We start from the raw sequence: 18,718 nt of genomic DNA on the forward strand, positions 1-18,718 counted from the left end.
TCTCTCCCAGTGACTGTCTTCAGCACCTGTTTGCTTCCGCAACTCTCTTACCCTGGAGCTGTCTTACCTCATCGTCTGTACCTATTGCGTTTGTCTATTGATTCACCATTTACTTCCTAAGGACAGGGACTCCCGCTCTGTTCCCCCACCACTGAATGTCCCAGCCCCTGGCGAAGTGCTGGGGTCAGGGAGGAGTGAGTGAAATAGTGCCCCAACTGAGAAGCAAGGTGTGTGTAAACAATTCTGACCTTGGGACCTCAGCCCCAGAGTGAAGCCGATGATGTGAATGTTTAATGAGCAGCGGAATGGTCACAGGAATGGCTGGAAAAAAGGGTTGCTTCCGGTGCGGTGTGGTGCCGAAGGAAGCCAGACTTAGAGCCGAGGATGGCAGTGTGCGGCTTCCCAGCCCAGAGTTGGGAATAGCTGGTGTTGTGCAATGCAAGATGCGCATGAGGTGAATCATTTGGAAAAGCACAGGCTAAATAAGGAAGTACATACTACATTATCCTACTGCCCAGAAATGACTATGGCTTTCATTGTTGCGCTTTTACCTTTGGGGACATTTTTAGTGTTTTCAGATGTGGACATCGTGCAGAATCCAGGTGGTGCCCACATTGTCTTGACCTGCTCCACATCACGCAGGGGAGAGCCCCCAAAGTGTCTTTAAAACATTTTTAGTGGCTGCTTAACATTTTGTTACGTGGTGAGAATACATTGTTTTTTTTTTTTTCTTTACATTATATCCAGAAAGACACTCTTCCCCCACGTCCTCTCTCAAGTAGAGCAGAAATATCTACTACATGGCTTTTCTCCTTGAAGAAAGCTCAGTTTTCAACTGGTTAACACTGACCCCATAAGAGGCATTGGAGACACCCAGAGACATTTTGGCTGTCATGACTGGAGAGGACATGGGTACAGGATAGTGTCTGGATGCTGCCCAGCCTCCCAAGACTCAGGGCATCTAAAGGGACTGCCCAGCCCAAAGTCAACAGTACAGGCCTCGAGACTTACTGTCCAGGACAGTGTCAGGGTTAATATTCAACAGCCATTCAAAACTCCAATCAGCGCTCTGCCGCCAGCCTGCAGGACTTTGCCCTGGGATTCTGCCTCACAATCAGGTCTCAGGGATCGAGAATGACGGCCACAAGAATCTGGGGAAACAGCTGGTTTGCCTCCATGATGCCTGTTTGATCAGCTACCTAAACAGAATCACAGAAAGTGGAAGCAGAAGCCAGTTTGTTTGTTTTGCTGTGCTAGGAACCAAAGCTAGGGTTCTAGGCAAGCGGTCTACCAGGGAGCCAGGTCCACCGTTGACGGTGTCTTGCAACTCTTAAGTTTCAGGGAGAACTTGCAATATGTCTAGAGCTCTGCCTTTTGGAGCCATGATTTCCTGTAAAGGCTGAGACACAAAGTGGGTGTCGCAAACTCCGAGAAATTACCTGAACCCAGGAAGCCTTTTTCCCCTCAGGCAGAGAAGTGATCTGGCCCTCATCGTTCTAGAATTTCTAAATTCCAAAGGAGGTTTCAGTGAAATGTGGGTGATTGGAATCCTGCCCCCAGCCCCCATCCCAAAGGTCTTCTTGAGGAGAGGAGATGCAATCTTTGATAATTTTTACAGAGCCTGAAGGTACTGGGAACCCCACCCTAGTCAGCAGTCCCTGAAGCAGCCTCCTTCCCTCAGTTGAGAAATCCACATGCCCTCTATCCCAGATCTAATCTATGAGGCTCTGCCTGAGCTTTGAAAACCAAAATTGGTGTAGAGACACGATGGCGCCACCTTCGCCTCACAAGATCCAGACACCACCTGCTCAACCACGGAGGGGACATCTGCTGTCCCTTCCCTTTAGGCTCACGATCTTTCTTGGATTCATGGTGGATGACGTGTAACTGGGAGATATTTGGAACTGCACTTCAGACAGTGAAAATATCAAACCTCCAGCCTTCCCAAGGAGGTGTCAAGTCTGAGCTGTCAAACTTAGCAAAACCAGAAGTGGGGCTCTGGGTTTTAACAGTGGAGGGGTGTACTCTTTACTTCCACAGGTGAGGAGAGGATAGTCCTGGTCCTGGGCTCAGTCAGAACACTCAGGCCGGGGTGTGTATATGCTGTGCCTCTGAAGGCAATGCTTGTTGGTAGCTTTGCCTCTCCCATTTTACCTGCCTCTTGTCCAGAGCCCTAGTCCTGTGTGGAGCAATCTGGAGAGACTGCTTCCTGAACAGAAGCCATCCAACAAGCTACATCAGCTAAAGACACATGCCTCAGAGAAGGTGGTGGTGGGGGGGACAGCAAAGAGCCAAAAAGCCAGAGCTGTGTGACTGGAGGATAGTTAAAACCATCCATTAGGGCCTGAACAAGAATGTTAGCTAAGAAGTCAGGGCAGGAGCTGCAGAGATGGACGCCCGTCGTTTCTCTTCTAGATGATAGCTACTTTTCCCTTCTGCACTCAGTCACAACTTTTGGTACCCAAATACTTTTTCCTTTGCAATTTTCTATCAAAATATTGCTTCGGTTGCTGAAAATGATAACTAGAATATCTCCAAGATTTGCAGGGGTGTAGAAAGACAAGCCAGTCCTTCTGTGATTAGCAAGACACACACACATCTGCAAACACAGATGCCCCCAAACATGCAGGTACTCGGACCTGCGCCCTTTCAACCAGGGGTATATGTGTGTGCGCATGCGTGTGTGTGGGCTCTAACTCAGGCAGTATGCTAAACAAGATTTGCTCACACTCAGACTCAGATGGTTTGATGTGCAGTCGGTGAGCGTGGGGTCAGTGGCAAGAAGGGAGGCTGAGGGAATAAGATTCGAAATGGGGACAAGTGCTCCGCCCAACACAGAATACTCACTCCAGCTCCATAAGTCCCGACTTATTAATGCAATCAATATAATCACTAACTTGACACGTCTTCAAGCACATTTGTCTATCCCTCAGACGCCGTAGCAACACATGAAGATGATCTCACCATTACTCTCAAGAATGAAAAATCCCAAGGAGGCATATGACAATGTGTCAAACGCCTGATGTTCCAACTCTGAGCCAGAACTTCGGAAGTGGCTCAAAGGTTTCTTTTTGTTTTTCTCTTTCTTTGTTTTGAGGAGGTGGGTTTGACATAGGGTTTCTCTATGTAGCCTTGGCTGTCCTGGAACTCCCTCTGTAGACCAGGTTGGCCTAGAATTCCCAGAAATGTGTCTGCCTCTGCTTTGCAAGTGTTGGAACTAAAGGTGCCCATCACCACCACCAGCCCACTCCAAAAGTATCTTTCAAGTAGTTTCGGTGTGACCGAGCTTCCAGTAGAGTGACCAGCCCCTGTGGAGAGCACTTTTCTTACCTTTGGATGTCAGCATGTGTGAGTTTGGAATCTTGGAAACGAAGAGAACTTCCCGCACAATGGAGCTGATAGGAATTCTTTCGAGGACTTTGGCTCCTACAGAAATTTTGCCTGACACTAAAGGGAAGTAAGAAAGAACATTCCAAACAACGTCACACAACCTAAAGATGTTTGTCTTTCTGTAGTCTTCCTGATCTGATATACTTCATTCCTAGTGAATTCCCAGGTCTAGACTCAACTCAAGCAAAAAAAAGGGCATCGCTGTGCCTACAACCGTCCCTGATTCGAGCGGAACAGGTAGGTGTTTCCGTTGAGATGAACCATGTCGCGCAGCTGAGCATCTGCCACATGACAGAGCCCAGGGCTCTTGGACTGCCACCCTCATCTTCATCATCATCATCAACTCATCATCCTGTGTCTTGATTTAGAGAAATCCCACTTTGTGAAAACCACGTTAGGAGCCATCATTTCTCGCGATCATTTCGCTTCACAAAACCATCTTCTACACTAACACATTTTCAATTTGCTCTGCCCTCCAGAACACTTGGCACAAATGGAATCCATTATTATGTAGAGGAAGACATATTTACTCCCAATTACACTGTGTATTTGAATATAACCTGGGAAATGCGAATTGGATTTTCACATGCACTGCCTATACGACGGAGATAATCAAATATGTCCGCAAGGCTTGGGGATCTCGATATTATTAGCTGCTTTTTATGACAGAAGATGTCCTTGATCACACTGTTTATATTTGCCTATGTTTCCAGACTTTATGGACACCCTGGAGGCAATAAATAGAGTAAACAAGAATAAATTGCTTGCCATTTTGGAGGAATTCCTAATGTTTTGCATGCTTGGTTTAAAGAAAACTCATGTATTTTATGATGGAATCTCTGCATTTATAAACAAACCCCCAAAAAATTTACAGAGAAAGAAATCATTTTGACTTTCTTACTCAATATTGGTTCCATAAACCAAATTATGGCTAATGCTAACTCCCAGGGTGATTGAGTTATTTTGTTTAAGTTAGTTTAATACGTTAGGCCTGGGCAATCCTTTTTCTTGTCACTGAGCTTCTTCCTCTGAAGTTTCAAAATTAAATCATCAGGGCTAATTTTTCGTAGGCGTTTCTGCACTGCAGTGCAGAGAATTTTGTACTAAGTGTTTCTTCGTGTTTCATTCCTCGGGTGTACGCCTGACATGAAAACAATCTTAAAAAAAATTATTTAAAGAAAATCTGAAAAAAAAAAAAAACCAACGCAGAACCAATTACTTCCTAGTTTGGTTCTCAAAACAACCAGGACATTTTCCGTAGGTTTGAGCTCACGCAAAAAATGTGGGGCTGTTACTTAGTGTTCTGGGTTCAAAATAAACCAGTTTTGGGGCTCTGAGGTGACTCAGTCATGGGTCAGGTGACCATCTGCCTGGTCAATGGGTGGCCAGTCCTGGCCTCAGCCAGCTAATTGTGCCTAACTGGGATTGTGTGGTAAGAACGGCATTCCCTCTTCAAGCAAAGACATGGTGTTCATGCTGTCTCTATGACCCCTGTTCTTTCTCAGCCAGGAAGAGCAGAAACGGGTCATTGCAAAGTCTGTCTCTAGAAGCAGGCAGGAATGGCAGGGGTGATCAATTCTGGGATAAGCAGTGGGGGAGGGGCAGGAGACAGCAGGCAGTGGGGGAGGGGCAGGAGAGAGCAGGCCACAGGGAGGGAAAAGAAAGAAAAAGGAGGTGGGGAAGAGGAATAGGGGAAGGGTCGGGGAGGTGTATCACGGGAAAACGAGAGTCTCCGTGTCTGTCTCCTCTGTGATTCCGGACTAGCCGTGGACTGCTAGCCCCACAGCCAGCCCCAGCGAGCTGGGCAAGAACAGCCGTGTAAGAGTGAATCTGAAAGAGATTGTGGACAAGTGTCCCTGACTCTAGAGTCCAGGGCTGGAGCCACAGCCGAACGCGGGGACAATGGCTTTGAGATGGTTAACTACAGAGGCTGATATGAAAAGCTTGGGTCGCAGGCATGAGCCAAGGAGGAGCATCGGATCTCAGCGTTCAGTTAGCCCTTCCCGGGATAGAATGTCAAAGCCACTGGGGTTGAAACAGTAATCATAACATTGTGAACTATGAAAACTATGTGGGGTGCAGCCTCAGCCTAGACTTCCACACCTCAACACCTTTGTCATTTGAAATGGGTTCTGTTGGATGGGGCTTCCCTAGCGTATCCCTCCCTGACCCGATAGAAACCAATCGTTCCCTCCCTCCCTCCCAGGTGCTGCTAACTCAGAATACCCCCAAACATAACCAAATCTTTTGCAGAGGCAGGGAACTATTGTCTCGGGCCTTTCAGCTGTACTTGGAGGTGTTTGCTGAGGCAAAAGTTTGTCCCAGGTCTTGGAACTGGCTGTGTGTGTGCACGTGTCTGTGCACGGGTGAGGGTTTGTCTCTGTGCATATGTGTGTCCATTTACATGTGACCGTGTTCATAAAGTGGCCAGTGTCCCTGGACTCCACAGCTCCTCCTGCTTCAACCTTTGGTTCTAATGCACAGAGCGAAGACCACCGGTGGAGCCAGGGGATGGACAAAGAGGAGCACTATCTTATAGCCTCAGACAACCCCCTGGGGACTGATGGCTACCTCTGCAAAGTTGAACCCTTTCTGATCACCCTACTTTCTACTTGTCTCTGGTTGACCCTACTAGTTCCGGGGCCACCCGAGCAAGAGAACCAGACAGAATGACAGCTGTTAGTGTTGGAGGCTCTTTTGAGTTGCTTGTATATAGGATATTTTCATTTTCGTGGTTTATGGTTTATACTGTCTATTGAGTGAGCATCCCAAAGGAGGCCCAGTTCCCAGACCTCCATCTTTGGAGCCCCCCCCTCCCCCCGCCACCAAAGACCTCTTTTTTTTTTTTTTAAGTTTAGAAAAACCAAAGAGTTTTGTTTTGTTTTGTTTTTAATTTCAGAGAACCTCCTCCTCAACCCGCAGAAGCTTTAGGTCCCACAGCCCTTTAACCATGTTACCGTCCGATTTCCAGACTCCAGTACACAGCCTTTCAGAATCGGGTCCTGCTTTGGGAGAAATAGTAAGGAGAAGGGATTAAAATGCGGTCAGTTTCAATTCGCCCGCTGCAAGGAAGAAAGTAGTATCTATTTGCGAATGAAAAGCAAGGAAGAAAAAAAAAAGGTTGAAGCCCACCCCTTGCTTGGGGTGAGTGTCAGGTGCTTGGGGCCACTGGAAACGTCACGCCTAGTATGGTAGAGAAAGCCTAGACACCAGAAGTTTCTGATCAGAGGGGTGCGCAGGACGGAAGCTGCGGCCTGGGTTGGGAGGGGCTGAGCAGCTGGCCAGAGCCCCTTCGAGGAGCTGGCGGTGGCGTTGCTCGGGATAGAAGCACCAGCCTGAAGTTCCGGGCCTGCCCCCGGCTTTCCCCGGGCCATTGTGAGGCGGTATTGATCAGGCCAGGAAGCAATAGAGCAGCTGAAGCCCAGGGTGGGCAACATTGATCTGGCCCCCTCCCTCGGTTATTACAGGATGCGCCGGCCGGGGGAGTAGCAGGGAGAGTTTGTTTAACGAGGGTTCAGGGTGTTCTTCGCTAGCTGGTTAACTTTAAGTATTGGAATGGAATTGATGCGCACATAATAATATTATGATTCATACAAACCACTTCTCAGGCAACTCAATATATTTCATTACCTCCTTTCTAGCAAATGTATTGATTTCTGTTTTGCGGTTTTATAATACAATTTCAAGGCTGTTGTGGGCTTAATGAGCCGTGTTCTTATGATGTTTAAAAAGATTTGAAGCTATTGTTGAAATAAATATTATGGATTCCCCTCCTCCCGAGGCCCCTTCTCTCAGCCTGCCACTCCTCCTGGCTCGTCCCCCTCCCGCGCAGGCGGAGCTGCGAGCAGAAAGCTAGGGGCTGCAGCTCCGCCGCCCTTTGTGCCCAGATCAAAGAACCGGAACGCCACAAAGGCGGCCCCACTCGGCCGCGGCCACACACAGCCGCACCTGCAGCGCGGCCAAATGTCATTGTCGCTTCTGCGGGGCGAGCGCGGACGCACCTCCGAGGCGGCAGATGACTAATAACGCTTGATGAGAATTGATGGAAAGAGGCGCGCGGTGCCCAGGGCTTTGTATTAGCTGCCCCGACTTCCCCAGCCTCGGCCGACCGGCTGCACCTGTGGACCCCCTTCCTCTTGGCCTTTATGAAAGTTGACAGATTTTATTAACTTTAAGGAAGAACTTTCCAGCGTGCGGAGGGCCGCAGTTTATTTTGTATTCATGCGAAACGGAAACTGAAAAAGCCCTGTTTACATATTTACCGGCCCCAGTGACCTCCCACTGGGACTCCATAAGTCACGCTCCAGATTAACTTTGTCATAAGAATTGACTAGTTCGCTGAGGGAGTTGGGAGTTCGGGGCGGGCTTGGGGGGGGGGGTGTTGCATGTGTGAGATTTTTTTTCCGAACCAGAGAAAGCTATATTCAATTATCTAATATCGCTGAGGAACCCCCAAAGACTTTCCGAATTGTACCAAAATCGGAATTCTTTTTCAAAGCAGGTGCTCACGGGGAGAGCATTTGCAAGCAAGCTGTGTAGATTTGCCCTCAGCTGGGTTATCCCATCGTTTCGATTATCAAAAAACAAAGGCAAGAAAGAGGAACAACCCAACTTCAAACTTTCACCTCCTTGGGGGCTTGGAAGTGTGGGGCGGGGAATGTGTGTGTGATGCTCACATTTGGAGGCTAAGCTGCAACCCGTTTGGAAAAACCGGATTTGGTTCATTTAATAAAATGCGATGTCCGTGGGGAAAACACTGTCACCGGTAACTTTCAGCATCCCTATTCACAGAAGAAAAAAAATCCTAGAGCAAAAAAAATCAAGACTTAGTTTATATTCTTTTTAATTTATTACTTTCTGTTGATGTATATTCATCATGCAAAACATTGGGTTTCACTATGACATTTTCACACACGTAGGTCATGTACATTGTCTGCTCACCACAATGTTCCTCTTCCTCTTTTTTTAATATTTATTTATTATGGATACAATATTCTGTTTGCATATATGACTGCAGGCCAGAAGAGGACACTAGACCCCATTACAGATGGTTGTGAGCTACCATGTGGTTGCTGGGGATTGAACTCCGGTCCTTAGAGCACGCAATGCTCTTAACCGCTGAGCCATCTCTCCAGCCCCCTCTTACTCTTTCCAAACAATTTTCTTCCCACTTTAATATCTTTTTTTTTATATCTTGATTCCGCATATGAAAGTACAAGATACTAGTCTGTGAGTCTGGCTTTCTTCACTTAACGCAATGACCTCCATTCCCACTCATTTCCTTGCAGATGACATTCTTTTGTTCATTATGGCTGAGTAAACAACTACTATTCTTCACACTTTTCTTTGTCCCTTCATCTGCTGGAGGGCACGGAGGCTGCTCCTCTATCTTGGCAAACATGGATGCCCAAGTATCTCAATGAAGAAGACTTAGACTTAGTCTGTAGGTGTGGGATAGCTCAGTAATCTGACAGGTTTATTCCGCAGGTTTTTAAGGAGCCTTAGTACTGATTGAAAAGTTTTTGTACCCATATAAACCTCTCCGCTGACGTAATCACCTGAAACAAATCAAGCCGAATTAGAAAATGCCCATGTTTAATGGATACCAACGCTCCAGCCGCTGAGAGATGAGACTGGGCAGGAAGATCAAAAAAACACGTGTTTGTTTTCTGGGTTGCTGTTTAATTACCCTGTGGGAGTGGTCTTGAGCATCTCTGAGGAGGGGTCATCTTTTGGTGGGCTTTCTTGGGGATGGAGTCTGGACTAAGGCAACTCCCAGGGGAGGGGATTTGGGATAGACCCTCCACCCAAACATTCCAGACACTTTGGATATATGGATGCCAGGGGCTGGGGTGAAGTCTTAACCCCAAAACTGATTTCTACAGGGACTGTACCAATTCACAATGCCACCAGTAGTGTCTAAAGGTTCCTCCCCCATGCCCCTCAACAGCATTGGTTATTTTCATGAGGCCAGTCATTTGGACTGTGGTGAGACAGAAATTCACAGCAGTCTTAAGTTAATTTTGCTTATATTCTTGTTCTTGTTCTTGGGATATTTCTTGGTTTTCTGACTCAACAAATAGGAGTCTACCGCTATAAATATCTCTGGAATAGTGATATATGAACATCTCTGGGATGTTATGAACATCCCTGGGACAGGGATACCGCTATGGACATCCCTGGGATGATAGGGATACCGCTATGAGCATCCATGGGATAGGGATACTGCTATGAGCATCCCTGGGGTAGGAATATATGAACATCCCTGGGGTAGGGATACTGCCATGAACATCCCTGGGGTAGGACGGGTCAGGTGTTGAGAACACAGCTTACAGCCAGCTTACCAGCTGTCTATTAGCTGAGCAGCATTAAGCTTTCGGGAACTTCCTTTTGTGTGGCAGACAAATTTCAAATGAACCGAGGATCATTTTCCCAAGAAACTTTTAAGTTGAACGATAATAGAAAGTACTTAGTAGAATATCACACTTTTCATTTGGGCCAACAGATGGGATGCCTGTTTCTAGATTTAATCGGGGGGCTGGCAGACAGGTAGGAAGGACACCATGTCTTTGAGTTGAAGTCTCTTTCTTTTCAGGAAAGAATGAAACTGCTTGGCATTCAGAACATCCACTGCCCCACCCCCACAATCTAGTCCGCCGTGGCACCTCAGCCTTGCTAATGCCTAACGTCTACTTTTTTCATTTCTGGTGACATTACAAAGTACAAAGGTCATCGAGCAGCAGGCAAATTCACTTTTAACAAATCTATTACACTATTCCTCTCTTACAAAAAAGTATTAGGTGTGTGTGTGTGTGTGTGTGTGTGTGTCTGTATGTGTGTCTCTCTGTGTGGTGTTTGAAAACTAAAACACGGGCTGCCTAAAGCACACAGCATATCCCCCAGTCTCCACTTACACAGACACAGACATAAATAAATGATTTAACAATCCCGGAGTCACGAGTCTCTGACCTCATGCTTTCTCAACTTCTCTGAAAAGATTTTGATATCAATTGTTACTTTTTTCCCCCCAGAAGCATAATACAGGGTAACCTTAGCATGCACAATCTGTTTCAAACAGAGGGATACAGACAAGGGCAGTCAATGGTAGATTTTAATGTCCCTGGCAGAGCTTATGTTACCTTGCTAGAAATGAAATCTGCTCCCCCTCTCCCCCAAGCTCAAGTCCCTGGACACCCCCCCCCATCGGAGATCATTTGTTATGCAAAGTCCTGCGAGGCAATCAAAATGAATTCACAGCGCTCTTTCCACCCGGAGCCTGGCTCCTAATAATGGGCTTTCTCAACAGGTGTTCATTGTGCCAGCCTGACTTCAAATTGCCTGACTAAAGGTTTTATTCTTTAGTCATTTCTTTTTTAATCTTGACCTTGTAATTTACTAATCGGCAGCAGCTGCCAAGGAGGGCCCAGCTGTTTACTGGAGGGGACGTGTACCACCAAGGAGGCTGCTCCTGGAAGCCCAGTACCTTCAGATTGGGAAGAAGACATTGACATTCCCCTTTTGGAGACTTACAAGACACAGTACCTTCTTAAGAAGGTAGTCTAACAATTGCAAAGCCCTAGCCACCTCCCGTTGGGCCAGTCTTGGATTCAGTGTATGTGAATAGACAATGTTTTTGTTTGTTTTATTTATTTATTTTTGAAATAGGGTTTCTCTGTGTATTTTTGGAGCCCAGGCTGGCCTCGAACTCACAGAGATCTGCCTGCCTCTGCCTCCTGAGTGCTGGGATTAAAGGCATTTGCTCGGACAAGGAATTTTAACAAAGCAAAAACCCCACCAGAAAAATGCCATGTTAAAGGAAGTACTTTTAAAAAGTGCATTTTCAGTGCATATGAACTAAATGTATCAACATTCAAGTCTGTCTTCTGAAGTCCTGAATAATGGTGCGGACGACATTCTCCTACAGAGATTCTTGGCCTTCCTGGATCACCAGAATCACGTCAGTTGAGTGCACATTGCAAAAGCATGAGGCCAATTTATACCCAAGGCTCAGTTTTGGACTGTGTCAAAGAGCGCATGCCTGAGGCATCAGTGGACACTTTTAAGATCAGAACTGAACTAAATCCATCTCACAGGTAAAGACAGGGTCACTGGAGTTAGGAGGACTGAGTTCTGCCTTGTCACAGCTAAGGCAGCTACCTGTGGAGCCAGATCAAGGATGGGTAAAGCTCAGACTCCTGTAACCCACAGACTTCCAGAAAGAACACTGGAGTCTCTTGGTGTTTATGGAGGAAAGTAGACACAGACTAGCAACTTTTGAGTCAAACAGGAAGACCCCCGAGAATCCAGAAAAGAGATGGAGGCTCCAGATAATAGGACCTCAAGGTCTTATTGGAGATCATCATCAGCCTTGAGATGGAGGCTCCAGGGAAGCTCACCATGGGGAGCAGCGGTCAGCAAATGACCAGTGTTGTGATCTGCTGGCCTAGCATGTCCCCTGGATACCCTGTCCCTTTAAGAGATAAGCCCCGCCCACTCCCAATTCCTCCCCCCCCCCCCCCACTCCCCTCCCCAGGCGAGCTGATCTCCTGCCTCTTCTCTCCCTTTCTGGGGCAGCTTTTGCTTCTTCCCGCTTCTCCCTTCCTCCCTTCTTCTCTTTCTTTCTTTCTCTCTTCTGTCCCCTCCTCCCCACCAACCCACTAATAAACTCTATACCCAAGCTCTCTGGGTGCTGTACCTATCTGTCTCCCTTGTGGCCTCAGGCCACCCACCCAGGCCTCGGGTCGCCTGACAACAACCAGTCCCCACCCAGCCGTCATCACGTCTGTTCCCTCCCTGCAGCTCTCTTGGGTGTGCTCACATGCCAATCACAGCTGTGCGAACTGCCAAGACCAAAGTCAAGAGGTGTAACACATATGGGGGCAACAGCACCTCTCAGTGTTTGTCCACGCGTGGGCAGATAACTACTCTAATATTGAGGGTCTGGAGAGTGGGACACACAAAGACCTCCCCCAGTCAGCTCCTATGAGCCTTTCCAGCTGTGGGCGGAATAGAAAGATGTCTTGGGCTCCAAAGAGCACACCCTCCCAGCCTTCTTCCTTTGCTTGTTGTAGGAAGCTAGCCCATATGCTTTGAACCAAAATCTGTGCCTTGTGGGGAGGGCTCAATGGGTAGCTTTGTAGGGCAGGTGTCGCAATAAGGCATCTTGATGCAGTTTTCGCGGCAGGTGTTGTGCCAGATGGACTAGGCCAGTGAGCAGAGCCTGTGATTAGCACGTCTGGCTATGACCATTGCCATAGGCCTGGAGGAGCAGGAGTAAAGCTGCTATTAGCTCCCATCACCACTAGGCGTGATTTGCTTAGGTATGGTCCCTAGCAAGATCGCCTGCAACTCTTCTAACTGTAATAAAGGGAGCTGAAGTTCAGAGAGGGAAACACTCTTGCTCAAGGCCACACAGCGATTTCTAAACAAGGATTGGGGCTCAGGGGTGGACCCATCTTTTGATCTACTAGTGTTCTGAACTATTAAATTCATACTGGGGAAGTATACTCTTGAGGGCTTCTGTTTACAGATTCCTCTGAACACTCAGCTCCATCACCAACTGAACAAAGAGTTCACGGGAAGCTCCCAAAGTGAAGGAGGTTCATTCCCCTGCTGCAGTCACACAATATCCAAGAACGGGGGATGTCTAAAAACTAGAGGTTTATTTTTTACACCGCTGCTCCCAATGCCAGGGAATCTAAGAGCGTGGAGGTGGTACCTTCTTTACATGTGTGGGGACCTCCTGATACTTCTTTGTAAGTGTGTAGGAATAGGCTGGGGGTGCCATTCAAAGGTGGAGGACTTGCCTTGCGTGCACAAGGCTGTGGAGTCTATCTGCAACAGAGGAGGGCAAAGAGGAGGAGGTGGAGAAAAAGAGGGATGGGGAGGGAGGGGAAGGGAGGGAGAAAGGAAGGGCTTCAGTAGGGGAATATTTGGGTGGGGAGAGAGACTACAGAACTGCAGATAATTGAATTTTGTGTACCACACCAGGCTTGTGAGGCAGGGGGCTGCCTGAAGTCTCTGACGTGGTTATGCTAAAGAAGTATGGGCTACAGAGGGCTCAATTACTTGGGCTCCTGTGGTGTTTGCTGTTAGGAAGTGGTAGTCAGGATTCGAATCCTGTCCCTCAGATATAGATCTTGCTGGTTCCCATTCGGCCACGCCGCAGTGGCGTCCTCGCTGATGCTGGAAGGGTTGCTTCTTACATTTGCACCAGGTTGTGTTGTGCTCACGACCACGGGCTGAATTTCCTTTCCCTCGTTTTCTTCTCTCAGTGCTAGGGCTGGAACCCAGGGCTCTGAGCACTCTAGGCAGGCACTCTACCCCTGTGCCTCAGCTCAAGCTAAGGTAAAAAAGATGGTGTCCATTCCAGGTTCCTGGGGGCCTCTACCGCACAAATCTAGAGACAGGTTCCAGAAGACAATGCGTTTGTCAGTAGAGATAGTTTTTGAAGATGCCAGAAGTTTCAGAAATGGCTGTTGTAAGAAGCTGTGACATCCCCCCCTTCAGCCTAAGAGCCCCTTCCCCAACTAGCATCTAAAAACATTTCTAAAGGAATAACCTTTCCTAATAAAATAATCTCAATAAGACATTTCAGTAGGGGAATTATTAGATATTAATTCATGCCTAGTTGCACTGACAGCTCCAGCCGTCAGTGTTAGCCTAATAGCACGCTAGGTGAGAATTAATATGCCATAATTCATGCTCTGTCATGCATTATTGCTTAAATAAGAATAATGAAGAATAACCTATTCTGGGGAAATAACTGGGATTCTCAGAGTTCTCCTGGCCAAGTTATAAATAGTTACGTTGGATCCAGAATTTTTTTTTGTATTACTAAATTTGAAATAAATTGCATATATGTATGCTCATCTGTAATTACTGTGAACATTTTTCCTAAGTACTAACATTAAGTTCAGTCATATTCCATGTTTTAAAATTGAACTTAAGCAAAGTCAGGTGATTTTCTAGAGACCAAAATAGACACTTCTTTCCTCCATGTATCCCTGGATCTAGCACATGGCACCATGTGGCTGGGGTGGAGGACCTAACAGGAAAAGGAGAAACGCACTGGACTGAGGAAGGCACAAAATAGGACAGGTGGAATTCCAGGGGCTTTGCGTGCTCAGCCGGAGCTTCTGAAGAATGAGTCCCTTCCAAAAACACGGCTGTTTGCCCAGCAGAGAGTAGGGGAGAGAGAGGCAGAAGCGTAGGGCCTCCTAGAAGGAACCCTGTTTGGTCTGAATCTGTAGGTCTCCCTCAGGTTCCTGTTTCCAGAGCTTCTTCCCCAGCTGGGGAAGTTGGGGAGCCTTTCCGAGGTGGGACCTAATCGGCGGAAGTAAGTCGCTAACTAGAATTAGGGCTTTGAAGGTTACACCTAGCCTGGTTCTGGTACCCTCTCTGCTTCCTGCTTTGCCATAATATAAACAACCTCTCATTCCTGCTCCATAGACAAAGACAGGGCGCCCTACCTTCCGTGCTATGCCGGACTGAAACTGAGACCAGGAACCAGCAGAGCTCTCTCCTCCCTTGTCCCCTCTGTCAGGTATTTCGTCACAGTGAGGCAAAAGTCACTATTACAGCATGAAACTAGATAATAAATTCATATTAAATTACAAGCTAGTGCCCGTGGAGACCGTGAGACGTGATGAGAAAGACCGTGAAGTGAGGAGAGAGAGAGAGAGAGAGAGAGAGAGAGAGAGAGAGAGAGAGCAGAAACCATGACATAGAGATAAAGGTAACTTGTACATGAGTTCATTCAGGAGTTGGTCGTGTATTCTTGAGAGCCCACTCCATGCTGGTCCCTACAATGACTACTGGGCACACAAAGAAGTTGCGATTCCTGTGTGGGAAATGAACTCTCAGAGAATGATGCCATCTGATAAAAGCAAAAACCACAGTGGCCCAGGAGCTCAGCAGATTGAGGCTGTCTCAGCCTAAAGCCGTGAGCTGATTGAGAAAAGCCTCACAGAAGAGGTGATGCTGAGAAAAAGGATCCCTCCAGGGTGAGCAAAAGTGCTTGGCTGGGCTAAGATGTGAAGGCAAGAGAAGGGTAGTGCAGGCAGCAGCAGGAGGCAGTGTTGGAGGAGGCAGACCCACGGAGACACAGACCGTGGCAGCTCTCATAGACCACGGTAAGGTCTGGTGTCTCAGAAGTATTCATATTTGGATCCAGCACGAATGCTCTATAAGCCCAGGACCGGGACAAGGAGAAATGGAAGGAAAGAGGCAGGGACTAATCTGAGAGGGATGTGTTTGAGGTCTGGGGCTCAGTGGGTAGAAGTGAGGCTGGGGTCCAAGACATCTCAGTGAGGCTAGACCATCAGAGGCATTGAGTTAGGAGAGTTGAAAGAGGATTTTACCCAACAGACACCTATTTTAAAGACTGGGAAACTGAGCCCAAGAAAGATGGCAACAGATCTCCAAATCCTCTTCAGGCTGACAGCTTTCCTGCTTTGGGAAGTTTTCCGCTTGACTATGAAACAGAGAGGAGGTACCGTAGGGATGACAATTCCCAACCACGATTCCCAGATCTCAGATGTGTTAAAAGAACTCATAAAATGTACAACGATCGGTTACATCGTAGGTTTCTTTTTTCCATGTGCAAGGATCAAGCCTAGAGCCCTGGACATGCTAGGCAAGCAGTGAGCAACAAGCCCCTAATAGAGTAGTTCTCAATCTTCCTAATGTTGTCACCCTTTAATACAGTCCCTCATGTTGTGGTGACCCCCAATCACACAGTTATTTCGTTGCTACTTCATAACTGTAAATCTGTTACCGTTACTAATTGTAATGTAAATATCCAAAACACAGGTGATCTTAGGCGCCGGTATGAAAGAGTTGTTGGACACCCCCAAAAGGGTCACAACCCACATGCTGAGAGCCACTGCAATACACTTCTAAGTGAATGCATTTCTTTTGACTTTAATAAATGTTCCCCAGAGGGAAGCTTGTATTATTTGCATGTGTCGACTTTGTCCCTTCTTTGCTACAAAAAGAAGAAAATCTGGAAGTCAGCCCTGAGAAAATGAAATAACCCTGAAATTCTAGTCAGAGGCCATTGCCCAGTGAGGACTACTCTTCTTGTTAAACAGGCCCGGCTAAGCCTGGGGACACTTTTGTGTTAAAGACTGAGCAGATGAGGGAGGGGGACTTGATCGGGGGAGGGGGAGGGAAATGGGAAGCGGTTGCGGGGACGAGGCAGAAATCCTTAATAAATAAATAAATAAATAAATAAATAATACAGCTTTAAAAAAAAAAAAAGACTGAGTAGTACCCAGGTGGGCCCTTCTGCTTGTTTCCACAGGGTTCAAAGAAAACCAAAAATCAGGGAGTCATTTGCTCACTGTGCGATTCATGCCTTCGGGGCTGAATGTCTCTGCATCACCCAAAGTAAGTCTTCAGAATTGGCCCAGGGGACACAGGGACATGTCCTTTCCAGTTGTGAGACATCTGAGTACAGGGAAGTCATAGGCAAGAAGCTACCCCAACGTGGAGGTGATGGAGGTTGTCTGGGATCCCTCTAACCTAGCTGCACTTGTTCCAACAAGTCTTTCTCAGCAAACCCTACCACGGTACATCTTCCTAGGCATACTCTACCTAAAGAATCTTATTTTATTCTTTTTAATAGAATCTTATCCTTTATTTCTGACTGTAGGCACTGGCAACCCTCCTGTCTCACAATGGGATTACACGCATGGTCATACTTGCCAACTAAGAAACTTTTGTGTAGCCTGCCAGAGACCACTCTCTATTTCAGGTTGACACCAAGATCATGTGTTATTTGCTATACACCTGGGTAGAGGGGACTCCTCAGGTTGTTACCTTTCAAGGTTGTAAGATTGTCTACATATCATTTGTTATTTGAGCAGCCCGGTCCTGGTGGGGAGAGGACAGGAGAGGAGAGGAGATTGCAGTGGTGTCCCTGTCAGATTTCAGAGACAGAAGCACATGCATTAGGCCCCTGCCCCTTTGTATGTCCCCCAGTCGGGGGCCCCTGAGTGCCTGCTTTGAGTCTTCCACAGATGGGAACAGTGTGAGGTGAGGCTGGGTGGGTTCTCGGGACAGATCTCCCTGCCTCCTCCCCCCTCCAGCTTGTCTGAAAAGGATGCAGAAATGTCAATTGTCTCCTGGTTCTATTACTCTGCTGATCCAATCAATCTATATGAAAAGAACAGATTAAATTGAGCGAACCTCATATATTTAATGATTGCTGCTATTTGACCAGGGTGAGCTGCTCAGGAAGTGCCTGTCACAAGCTATTGATAGTCTTTAATCCTGAGTTATCCAGTGTTGAGTTTGCTCTCTGCCCAAGATGGAGGGTCCTCAGTGATTCCCAAGCTTACAGCAAGAAAACGAGGTGCCCGCCAGCTTGTCTTCCTGTTAGGAGATTGGCTTTAATTCCCGGGCTATAGATCTGTGAGCAGACATAGTTTCTTGCATATCATATAGAACTTCCTGACTTTCCATTCTACCCTTGCAATTTCTAGGAAGGTCTCTGCTAGTTGGAGGGGGCATTGGGAAGTTCTTAAAACACCACCGCCAACAAAGTCCCTCTAAATGCGCGATGGATATTGCATGTAACCACAATATTAGGCTCTTTCTCTAACATGCTTTCCTCTTACAGTAAAGGACACTCAGAAGAGTTGCTGGTTTTTTATTATCTGTATTTGAAATGAGGATGCTGAAGCACAGAAAGGCTGGGGAACATGTCTGAGGTCACAGAGCTAGCTCCTGGCAGGCTGGGATGCCAGGCCTTACAGAGGGCAGGAAATACTAGTTGACTCATGGACCATGCAGCGACTGCCTGGCCCGCAGTCCTGACTGCTGTGTGATGGCGGCACACTCGGCGAGAAACTGTGATTGGGATGTCAGGCTTGGGTTTCATAAACAAGCCTGATTCCAAGTGTATGTCTTAGCTAGTAATATTTTAGGGACACTGTCCTAGTCTGTTCAGGTGCTGTGATAAAATACCATGGACTCATGGCTTACTAACAGAAATGTGTAGATCACAAATCTCGAATCTGGAAGTGCAAGGTAAAAACACAAACAGGGTTGGTATCTGATGAGGGTTTACTTCCTGGCCCATGGATAGTACCTTTTGGCCAGGCTGGCACATGGTGGCAGGGATAAAGGGGCTCTCTGGCCTCTCATTTAAGGACACTGATTCCATATATGAAGTCTCCACTCTCATAATCTAAGCAAATACCCGTAACGGTCCCATCTCCTAACACCAACACCTTGGAACCTAGGATTCAGTCCATTACACATGTTCATTCACTCCTGTGTTTCCACCTTCTCTTCCTTCCCCACTTGCCCCGCCCATTTT

The sequence above is a fragment of the Microtus oregoni genome, unplaced genomic scaffold, assembly GCF_018167655.1.
Source record: "Microtus oregoni isolate MIOR12 unplaced genomic scaffold, Mior012 000004F_ref0000308, whole genome shotgun sequence".
NCBI lineage: Eukaryota > Metazoa > Chordata > Mammalia > Rodentia > Cricetidae > Microtus > Microtus oregoni.